At 42.3% G+C, this 12,209-nt stretch overlaps 1 long non-coding RNA gene across 1 annotated transcript; it reads right to left on the reverse strand.

Annotated features, from left to right (window-relative positions):
• Positions 3,537-9,474, reverse strand: LOC106509408. Its single transcript, XR_002342102.1, has 3 exons — positions 9,260-9,474; positions 6,486-6,617; positions 3,537-3,987 (listed from the first exon to the last, which is right to left on the reverse strand). It is a non-coding gene; the product is annotated as an uncharacterized LOC106509408 (long non-coding RNA).

Here is a 12,209-nt window from a genome sequence, read left to right on the forward strand (position 1 = left end):
ATGCTTATAGCCTGGGTATCTGATCCATTTTTCTCCCAGCTTTTTGCGGCAAGGCTGTGCTAAGAAGCCAGCTAGTGCTGCAATTCTTTTTTTTTTTTTTATAATTTTTTTTATTTTCCCACTGTACAGCAAGGGGGTCAGGTTATCCTTACATGTATACATTACAATTACATTTTTCCCCCACCCTTTGTTTTGTTGCAACATGAGTATCTAGACAAAGTTCTCAATGCTATTCAGCAGGATCTCCTTGTAAATCTATTCTAAGTTGTGTCTGATAAGCCCAAGCTCCCAACCCTCCCACTCCCTCCCCCTCCCATCAGGCAGCCACAAGTCTCTTCTCCAAGTCCATGCTTTTCTTTTCTGAGGAGATGTTCATTTGTGCTGGATATTAGATTCCAGCTATAAGTGATATCATATGGTATTTGTCTTTGTCTTTCTGGCTCATTTCACTCAGGATGAGATTCTCTACTTCCATCCATGTTGCTGCAAATGGCATGATGTCATTCTTTTTTATGGCTGAGTAGTATTCCATTGTGTATATATACCACTTCTTCCGAATCCAATCATCTGTTGATGGACATTTGGGTTGTTTCCATGTCCTGGCTATTGTGAATAGTGCTGCAATGAACATGCGGGTGCACGTGTCTCTTTTAAGTAGAGTTTTGTCCAGATAGATGCCCAAGAGTGGGATTGCGGGGTCATATGGAAGTTCTATGTATAGATTTCTAAGGTATCTCCAAACTGTTCTCCATAGTGGCTGTACCAGTTTACATTCCCACCAACAGTACAGGAGGGTTCCCCCTCCAATTCTTTATTTCTCCCCCCACCCCACTTTATGTATCTTAGTTATTAACTCCTTATATAATTTGCAAATATTTTCTCCCATTCAGTCATTGTCTTTTTATTTTATTGATGATTTCCTGTGCTATATAGAAGCTTCCAGTTTGATGTAGTCCACTAGCTTATTTTTGCTTTTGTTAACTTTGCATTTGGTGTAAAAACAAAACAAAACAAAAAACCATCGCCAAGACCAATGTCAAGGAGATTACCCTCTATGTTTTCTTCTAGGAGTTTTATAGTTTCAGATCTTACATTCAAGGCTTCCCATTTTGAGTTGATTTTTGTGTATCATGTGAGATAGTGGTTCAATTTCACTCTTTTGCATGTGGCTGCCCAGTTTTCCCATTACTATTTATTGAAGAGATTGTCTTTTCCCCAGTGTATGCTCTTGGCTCCTTCATTGTAAATGAATTGACCATATATATATTTGAGGATTCATTTCTGGGCTCTTGATTCTGCCCCATTGGCCCAAATGCCTATTTTTATGCCAATACCATCCTGTTTTGATTACCATAGATTTGTTGCATAGTTTAAAACTAGAACATTTCTTTTCAGTGTTTTATTCTCTTGACTTGCGGTATGTACACTTCAGTAAGTACAGGCAGTGTCTGTGGGAAATGGTCCACTTGCAGACAGCCACCTTCAATTCTGCAGAGTTCAATGGCAGCCAGGTCTGGTCTACCATGGCCAAGGAAGTCCCTGACCTACACTTGGCTCAGGGGGAATTTTCCTTTTTGCTCATGCTTTGGTAAGAGGCTGGGGACTGGTGAAGGGAAGCCTTGGTTCTTGTAGTGTTTCCTGACTGGTGATCTCTGGACCTTATAGAATCTAGGAGGAAAAGTCTATTTGCCCCTTAAGAGGTAGTACCCAACTAGACATGGAAGAACTTGAAGGCCAGAGGCATTGTGAATGCCTCAGATACTCATGAATGCCCATGAATCCTGGGATTAGAATAATGTTGGCTCTTCAGATTCCAAGAACAACATCTGTGCAGCCGGATTGAAAAGAATAAGGCTGACTCACACAATATTTCTGGTTGTGCATTGTGAAACTCTAAGGTGTGTCATTCACTATAGACTTGTATATTTATTCTACTTTTCTGATAGATGGCAGGTAGTAACATACCTCAATGAAGGAGTGCCTTTTTCTAACTTGCACAAAGCAGCCCAGAGGCTGGTGATGCTACTGATCAGATGTTGACTTCTTCTCCCACTCCCAGCTCTTGAATCCACTTCCCACGTTTCCTCTAGTCTGATGTGTGGTTGTTCTTCTCCTTAAGGTGATGCTGACTCTGGTGGACCAGACAATGTTGGCTGGGCCCAGATGCTCCTTGGCCAGAGGCAACCTTAGCCTGAGTGAAGGTCCCAATGACAGGGTTTTCTATAATTAGCTCCTCCACGAAGGACTATGGAGTAAATGCCAGACTCCAGCACCAGCTTACCCCAGCAACTTCCCAGGAAGAGGAATACCTCTCTCTATGCTTCTAGAAATGTAGAGTGAGATGGTCATCCCTCTGCTTGGAGCCAGATACCCTTCCTCTCTTGGACTTTATCCAGCTGTGCAGAAAGAGCCCTGGCCAGCAAACTGGAAATTAGGTTATAATCCCTCCCAATTCTCACGCAAGGACAATGCACCTCCTAGCTCTAGGACTCAGCCTTTACATATGGACATGATGACAGGGTAAAGTGTATAATCTCAAATCACTTCTTTCTGTATTCAATTATATCCCAGATGTACTGTGCATGTTTCTCCCTCCAGGTCTCAATTTCTTTTCTTGCGCTATGTGTTCAAAGTCCACTGCTGGCCTGGTTCCCCCTCTTGGAAGCCTTTCTACCCCTGCTATGACTCTTATTCACTTCTGGCTTCATGCTAATGTCTAAGGTGGGGGTAGGGATTGGGGACTATGTTTGCAGCCCAAAGAGCCTCTCCTCAGGTCGTTTCTTCTGCAAATTTAATTTAGGCTGTCAAGTTTTACATTTCTTGGCACTGAATCTTTACTAGCATTTTAAGAGAAATCTTCAGATTATTTCATTCTTTTTTTTTTCTTTTAGAATATCCGCTCTTCAGCACACCAGCGATATTTAAGTGCCATGATTGTGTAGTTAACAGAGAAGTGTGTATGCAGTAGAGTGCTTCCATAGGAGGAAGCTACAGAAGAAGCTGGAAGGGTATCTGTTCTCTGTCTTAGCAATGAGCAAGTGGAGAGATACACACACTCAGCCCGGGAATGGAGATTAGACATCAGGAATACTTTATTGAGAGCAAAGAATGCAGATTGGCAAAGTCTGTCTGCATGAATGCCAGTTCCCTTCCTTAGAGGCACTGTGCTCACTATGTGAATCCAGAGATGAGCAAGACTCAGAGTCACTGCTCTCATGGAACTTAAGTGGAAGTTAAGAATGATGTAAACAAACAGTTATATGTTTATAACTGGGGTTGCAAACATCTTTATAAGCAAGAGTCAAAATTTCAAAGCCATAGAAGAAAAGACTGTTAAACTTGAAGACATCAAGAGTTTGTAATTTTTGCATATAAACATATGTTTATAACTGGGGTTGCAAACATCTTTATAAGCAAGAGTCAAAATTTCAAAGCCATAGAAGAAAAGACCATTAAACTTGAAGACATCAAGAGTTTGTAATTTTTGCATAATAAAAGATAACATAAGCAAATATAAGAAAAAGATTGATAGAAAATATCTGCAATGTATATAACATGCAAAAGAGATTTAACCATGTTGTATAGAATGCCTACAAATAAAAAAAATAGAAAAATAGCAAAGGATATGTATTAGTTACCTACTGCTACATAACAAATTGCCCTCATGTTTAGTGACCTAAGACATTTATGATCTCACAGTGTGTGTAGGTCTGGAACCCAGATATGGCTTAGTCGGGTCTTCCTGCTTGAGGTCTCATGCAAAACTGTACTCAAAATCTTGAATGGGGCTGCAGTCAATTCAGGCTTGACTGGGGAAGGACCTGCTTCCAATCTCACTCACATGGCTGCTGATGGGATGCTGTTCCTCGCAGGTTGTTGGATTGAGAACCTCAGTTCCTCTCTGGCTGTTGGCTGGAAGTACACTCAGTTCTTGCATGTGGGATTTCCCATAGGACAGCTTGACATATGGCAGCTTGATTCATCAGACTGAAGAAAAGCCAGAAAAAGAGAAGGAGAGCTGACAAGATGAAAGTCACAGTTTTTTTGTAACTAAGCTTGGAAGTGGCAAGCTACAAACTATCATCTGTGCCCTATTCTTTCTTTCTTTATTTTTTTGGCTGTGCCTGTAGCACATTGAAGTTCCTGGGCCAGGGATTGAACCTGAGCCAGAGCAGCAAGCAACCCAAGCCACTGCAGTCACAACACTGGAGCCTTAACTCCCTGTGCCACAAGAAAACCCTCATCTGTGCCCTAGTCTATTCATTAGAAGCCAGCCACTTGTTCCAGCCTATCCTCAAAGGAAGGGGATTATACAGGGCTTGGATACCAAGGGATGAGGGCCACTGAGGGCCAGCAGTTAGATGTCTTACTACCACAGAGTACCAATGGGCATTCCATAAATGAAGAATGATCTATAAATTATGAGAAGATACTCAGCTTTATTGATAATGAGGAAAATGCAAATTAAAATAATAAAGAGAAATCATGTTTTATCCATCATATCAGGGAAAATTAAATACAGATAACATCGAGTTTTGGGAAATAAACATTGTCACACATTACTGGTAGAGGAACAAGTTGATAAGGAACATTAAATTACAAGTAACTTTTTACCCAGCAAGGGAACTTCTAAGGATCTGCTGCAGAAAATTGCAGGTGCACAAAGGTACATGTTCAAGAATACACATTGAGGGAGTTCCTGTCACGGCACAGTGGTTAATGAATCCGACTAGGAACCATGAGGTTGCGGGTTCCATCCCTGGCCTTGCTCAGTGGGTTAAGGATCTGGCCTTGCTGTGAGCTGTGGTGTAGTTTGCAGATGCAGCTTGGATCCCGCGTTGCTGTGGCTCTGGCGTAGGCTGGCAGCTACAGCTCTGATTAGACCCCTAGCCTGGGAATCTCCATATGCCACAGGTGCGGCCCTAAAAAAGACAAGAAAAAACAAAAAAAACAAAAAACCACACATTGAGGAGTTCCCATCGTGGCGCAGTAGAAACGAATCTGACTAGGAACCATGAGGTTGCGGGTTTGATCCCAGGCCTCGCTCAGTGGGTTAAGGATCCGGCATTCCCATGAGCTGTGGTGTAGGTCTCAGTCATGACTCAGATTCTGCGTTGCTGTGGCTGTGGTGTAGGCTGGCAGCTGTACCTCTGATTGGATCCCTAGCCCGGGAATCTCCATATGCCATAGGTGCAGCCCTAAAAAGCAAAAGAATGTATATTTAGTGTCTGTGATAGTGAAAAATTGGAAACCTCAGCCACGAATGGGTAAGCAAGAGACCTCTAATCCATGGAATTTAAGCCAGAGCTAAAAAGAATGAGGTAGATGGAAAGATCATCAAAACATTTCTAAGTGAAGAAAGCCAACTACAGAATAATTCATGTAATGACATGTAAAAACAAAAGCACATGGCAAAACCAAACCAATACTTTTCTCTATGCACATGTGTGTTATGTAGAGCCACACTGACAGTATAGAAGGACACAGACCAAAGTGACGATAGTGGTTAAAATATTGGAATATTTCCATACTAGTTAGTAAACACCCATCCAAGCCCTATAACTGACACCTTTGCTTCTCCTTGGACCCTCTCCTCCCCAGGCGTCAGCAGAAAAGGGGGACCGTCTGGCACACAGGGGCACCAGCACCTTTCTTGATAGGCTAGCATCTGTTCTGATTTTTCCCTTTCCCTGTTTTCATATTTTCTTTTCTGATTATTTTCAAATCCTCACCAACATTATGCTAATTGCTTAGTCCTTCTTGGTCTTACTAAGTGTGGAACAGTTACAATAGAGCCAAAGTCTATACTTGGGGCAAAAGGTGGTGGGGAGAACGCGGCTGCAGCAGCGGGAGGCGGGAGCAGAGGAATAGCCGGGTTGGGGACCCCCACCCCCACCAGAGGCCCTTCAGGAATACTTGGGTTTGGGCACCGGCTGGAAGGAAAGGCTTTCTGGAGTTACCCACGAATGGGGCTTGAACTCTGGAGTTGGGAGTTGTTTCTGTTTTGCGGAGCTAATTGGTCACCTCCTCCCCGCTCTGGATTCTGAGAAATTAACATAAAGATCAAGGTCCCGGGTCAGTGGTCCTGCTGACAAGACACCTGGCAGTGAATGAGAGTCCTGTTCTGAACTTTAGTCTTCCCATCAGCTGCCTGCGGGGAGAACTGGGTCTGCAAGTCACACTAAGTTGCTTGCATGGAAGATCGCAGCGCCCTCACCTGACAGTAGGAGGAATCGACAGCCCTAACCTGCAAAGGCATCCATCACCTCCTCCTATTGCAAAAGGATGGACCAACTGAGAACACTTTCCCACCAGCTCACCCATCAGACAAACCATCTGTCCCAGAAGGGAGCCTAGCAGACAGGGAAGCAAAGGGCAAAAGATTTCTAACACCTTGGGGGAGAGAGAGAGAGAGAATGGTTTTCTTGTACGTATTAAGATGAACATGATCCTAGAAGGAAGGAGAACCCAGAGGCTATACTTACAATGGCAAGTTATGAGTGGTTGCTCTGGGTTGGGTTAAAAGCTCTCACACAGGAATTATTCTGGATCTGCTACTTACTAGCCATGTGGCTTTGGGCATGCTACTTGGCATCTCTGGGACTCAATTTTCTCATCTGTAAAATAGGGATTGAAAATAACATCAACTTCATTTTTTGGTTGGATTGCATCTGTGTAGTTACAGGGATTAAATAAGTTAATATGTGGAACGCTCTGAGTGTGAACTCATTGCTTTCACTCTTAGGAATGTGCATGTGCTCAACACAGCTCCTGGCACATAGCTGGCAGGTGGTAAATGGTGGTTGGATCCATTGTTTTATCTTTGGGATAAAAATCATCACTAGGAGTTCCTGCAGCGGCTCAGCAGTAATGAACCTGACTAGTAACCATGAGGATGCAGGTTTGATTCCTGGCCTTGCTCAGTGGGTTAAGGATCCAGCATTGTGGTGAGCTGTGGTGTGGGTTGCTGACGCAGCTTGGATCTGGCATTGCTGTGGCTGTGGCATAGGCTGGTGGCTATGACTCCAATTCAACCCCTAGCCTGGAAATTTTCATGTGCCTTGAGTGCGGCCCTAAAACACAAATTAAAAAAAAAAAAAAAAGAAAGAAAAGAAAAGAAAATCATCACTAGGTATCCTGACAATGGGAAGAGACCTGGTTCTGGGCAGGGTCCACATTTCAGAGAAAATATAATAGATTGTTCCAATAATAGCACTTAGAGAGAAATTCTTTTCCCAAGCAGAGCTAGTGATTTACTCTCCAGTTGCGAGTATAGATGGTTGCTAATGTAGTGTATGTGACCCAGCTCTTCTAAACTTTTAGTGTGTCTGGGTTTTAGCAATCCCTGGCCTCTCCTAAATGTCTGGGAAGGGGGCCTGTCTCTCCTGCCCGCCCCCCACCGCCCCGGCTCCTCTCTGCAGCCCTCTAATGAAATGGCAGCCCCTGGGTGGAAACCGTGAGCTCTCAGAGCCCTCGCCAATGAAAGGCTGGGCTCTGCTTGCCTGTTTCCTTACGGAGTGGAGGACGAGGCAAGAGGCCAAGGTGATTTCCTCTCTTTTACTGCATCATAAAAAAGCATCTCATTCTGCACGCGACACCTCGTGGACGCTCATGCCCAGGCCGTGATTAGCAGATAATCTCATAAAGGCCTGTGGTCCAGCTGCCAAGACCCACCTGTTGGAGAAAGTGAAGGCCTATGACAGAGACCCCTTCCCACGGCCTGAAGGCTTGTTCTGTTGAAGTCAGTCCTTTTCCATATGGGGGTAATCCGAGCCCTCCTGCTCTCTGCTGGCTTGGCTCCCTGGCTGCCATTTTACCTTCTCAAAGAGAAGGCTACCCCCCTCTAACCACCCAGACACTACAAAAAAAAAAAAAAAAAAAAAAAAGACTTCATTCTCTGACTGCATCACAGAAGTATTGAGCTGAGAATTTGGAAACTCTCCAGTAGTAAAACACTTTCGTGTTACTTATGGGGAACACGAGGCTCAGAGACATTGAGTGACTTTCCCAGGGTTACACCACAGAGGAAGGCAGAAGAAGAGTCAGAATCCAGATCTCCTGACACTCATCTGAAGGTCCAATATCTGCACTTCCACCAACCATCAATCAGGCCTCTTTCTTGGCTGAATATTTGTTGTGTCCGAGCCACCCAAGAAATATCTTCTGAGAAGGGCCGTGAGTCCCTAGGTTGGCCCTGGCACCATCGCAGGTATTGCCAGAACTGTCACCTGCCTGTTAAACTCAGCAGGGGCACCCAGGAGGGGCCAAGAGGATTCATGGCTGTTGCTGGCAGCAGAGCCCTCAGAGGGAGCTTGACAAGCAGCCAACTTGTAATCACTAGGAGACCTAGATGGAGTTGAGGCCACTGGGTACCACCTCTATGGGTGACCAGCACAGGCCACTCCTCTTCCAGCCTGGAGAGAGCACAGGGAAACAGTGTGGGCTTGGGCATGGGAGAGGCCATTTTCTATCTGTGTAACATTAGGCTATACAATTCTTTTTGAACTACATTTAAACATAAGAGTAAGTATATACACAATGGAATACTACTCAGCCATAAAAAAGAACAAAATAATGCTATTTGCAGCAACATGGATGCAAATAGAGATGCTCATACTAAGTGAAGTAAAGCAGAAAGAGAAAGACAGATACCATATGATATCCCTTATAAGTGGGGTCTAAAATATGGCACAAATGATCCTATCTTCAAAATAGAAACAGATCATGGATGTGGAGAGCAGACTTGTGATTGCCACGGGGGAGGGGGAGGAAGTGGGAAGGATGGGGAGTTTGGGGATGGAAGATGCAAATTATTACATTTAGAATGGATAAGCAATGAGGTCCTCTTGTAAAGTACAGGGAACTATATCCAAACTTTTGGGCAGAACATGATAGAAGATAGTATGAGAAAAAGAATATATATATATATTATTCATACATACATATATATATACACACACATATGTATGTGTGTATGACTGGGTCCCTATAATGTACAGCAAAAATTGACACAACACTGTAAATCAACTATACTCATAAAAAAAAAGAGTAAGAGTAAAAATTGTTGGAATCATAGGCTGTTGTGAGGATTGAAAGGGATTCTTCATAGATGCACCCAGCCTGGAACCTGGCTCATGGGAAGCACACGATACACAGTTATCACCACAATTACTATCCCTCCTCCTTGTACATTAGCAGACAAAACACAGCCTATCTAAACTTCAAATTTTTCATCTAAAATAGTGAGATTATTCCTAACCATAGGCTGAACAAAAAGTTGGTGGAAAAGCATCCAGTGAGATCTCCAGTCAGCATTGGTTCCTTTCTTCCATTTGGCAAGCAGGGCTCCTGGCAGAGGAAAGAAATGCAAGTCAGCTGATCTGTTATTTCCACCATGGTGCCAAACATCTATATTTATATCTGTCTCTATCTCTATAGCTATTTCTATATGATGTATACATTTCCAGTCTTTTCTCTTTTCTTCTTACAGCCACACCTGCAGCATACGGGAATTCCCAGGCTAGGGGCTGAATCAGAGTTGCAGCTACAGGCTCCACCACAGTCACAGCAACACTGGAGCTGAGCTTCATCTGCAATCTGTGCCTGCAGCTTGTGGCAATGGTAGATCCTCAACCCAGTGAGCAAGGCCAGGGATCAAACCCACACCCTCACAGAGACAGCGTCGAGTCCTTAACATGCTAAGCCACGACTCCCAGCCTCTTCTCTTTTTAAAACAAACAAACAAAAAAAGGCAAACCATTCAATTGTCTTTGAAAAAATATATAAGCTTATTATAAATAACAGAATAGAGAAAAGTTTAAAAATAAAACTAGTAAACTAACCACACATACTACTGCTCAGAAATAACCCTTACTGAGAATAAATAAACATCATCACTGTTATCTTTGCATTTGCATTCATAGATAGAAAAATAGATAATTTAAGAACACTTTAGTGAAATGGGATAATTTGAAATACTGTTTTAAAATCTGAAGTACTACCTTTAACTTTCCTGGAATTTAATGGAAGAAAATATGCCAGAGTAAAACTACAGATTATTGAATATGTGCTTCTTCAGTATAGGATAGTATTTCATGAAAAATCCTTTTAAGATTGATCAAAGTGATTATGGAATACATCAAGAGGTATCATTTCTTTTTAAATTCCGTGTTTCAATTTCAGCATCAATTGTGTTTGGGCTGTGAAAGATTAGGATATTAATACTCTCATTTCTCTTCCCGCTCCTCTCCCCACACTGTTTGAATTTTGTTAGTTATATGATCAGGTCTACATTGTTCAGACTTACAGCTCCAGCTGTCAGCACCGTAACTAGAATAGGTCCCCTATGTCATGCAACTCTTCAATCCCAGCTCCCCTGACTGACTTACCTTCTATGGGGCGGGGTGGGGGCAGATAATAGACAGCAAAAGCGTAAAACATACGGTGTGCTAGGAAACGATGTGTGCTATCGAATAAAAGCAACAAGTAAAGCGGAGGAAAGGAGATGCAGAATGTTCAGTTGGGGTGGGCACAACCTGCCAGATTAAGCAAGGCAGGCAGGGCAGGCTTCACGGAGAGATATTGCTTAATGTTAGTAAACATATCCAAAATAGATTTATTGCCTACCACTCCTGCTCTTTCATGATGTTTCAATTCCTAAGTTTACCCCCCCACCCCTTCTTTATTTCTTATTTGGCAGGATGTCATTTTCTCACTGTTTTGTTCAAGAAGGACTCGTGGGTGCTGTATTTCTGGGCTTCATGGGTTTGAGAAAGTCTGTTGCTTTTATATTTAACAACATTCTTGTGTGGCTGCAACATCCTGGGGTGCACTTGCTCTCTCTTGGAATGTTGTGAACACTGTCTTTTGACATTAAATGTTGCTGTGGAGAAGGCCAAGCTGAGCTTGATTTTAACCCCTTGTAATGATCTGCTTTTCCTAACTCAGTGTTTGAAGTGTCCTTATTTAAGTAGCATAGATCGGTCTTGAACTGTCGGTATTAAATTTTCTAGGAACATGGCATGTCTTTCACTTTGCCTATTCTGCTTTTTCTTTATTTAGATAATTTTTTAAAATGTTGCCTTTGGGTTGGATATTTCTTATTTTTTATGTATTAGGCTTTTAAGAAATCTATTAGCTTCTCTGTACTTGTTTCAAATATCTTTGTTTTAATCTGCATTTGCTGAGACTTTCTCAAAGTCTCCTCCATAAAAAATAAATAAATAATTTATTTTCAGTGAAATATACCTGTCCCTCGTTCTAATTTTTGTATTAGCTCTATAATGATGTGCTCTGGGTCAATTTATTTCCTTAGATCCTCAATCTCCCTTTTTGTTTTTAATCCCATTATCTTGTTTTTCAGCCCTTCTGCTCCTGAATTTATATTCTTATTAAGATGTCCTGTAGCATGAAAGAACTATGAAGAATTTCCTTTCGTTTCTCTGTTACTTTTTCTCCTAGGTTGTTTCTCTCTCTCTCCTTCTTTCCTTCCTTTCTTCCTTCTTTCTCTCCTTCCATCACCTGACTCTATTTCTTTCATCATATGTATGCATAGTTCTTTCATGAACAAGAAGTACTTTTATGATACTGTTTCAACTCCCTGACATAACATTTGTAGAGCTCATTATAAAGTGTCTGATTCCATTCCTCTGTCTTAGAAAGCATCATCTAGGCAGTCCATTTGAAACTAAGTGTGTTGCCAAAGACTCTGGAAAAGCCTTAAGGCCTCTATCTTGAACCATTTCCCATGCAGCATGGTGAACTGAGGCAGTTAGATCTAGGACTGCAGGGGACATGCTGATTGGCTGGAGTGTTGGGACAGGACCAATGGGGAAAATGCTAGGATAACACCACAGGAACCTGAGGAAACTGACTCGAGGGAGCCAGGAATCCAATTCTTAGTATCCAAACTTAAAATTTAGGATTAGAATTCACAGTGGCTGAGAGATAGAGATAAATTGGTGTTTGGTCCAGGCTTTGCAATTTACTGAATTTATAATCTTGATCCTCTGAATTCTCATCTGTACTACCAGGGAGTGGACGGTGATCGCTTCTTCATAGAATTGTTGGGAGGAATAGATGAGGTCAGGAAAGCAACAATGACCTCAGTGCTGACAGCTTTAATAAATGCTAGCTAGCATTTTTTATCATTGTAATTCATGCTATACAAAGTTCTCATAGGCATTGAAATAACAGAACGTATAATCAGA

Source organism: Sus scrofa, chromosome 2 (assembly GCF_000003025.6).
Source record: "Sus scrofa isolate TJ Tabasco breed Duroc chromosome 2, Sscrofa11.1, whole genome shotgun sequence".
NCBI classification, from domain to species: domain Eukaryota; kingdom Metazoa; phylum Chordata; class Mammalia; order Artiodactyla; family Suidae; genus Sus; species Sus scrofa.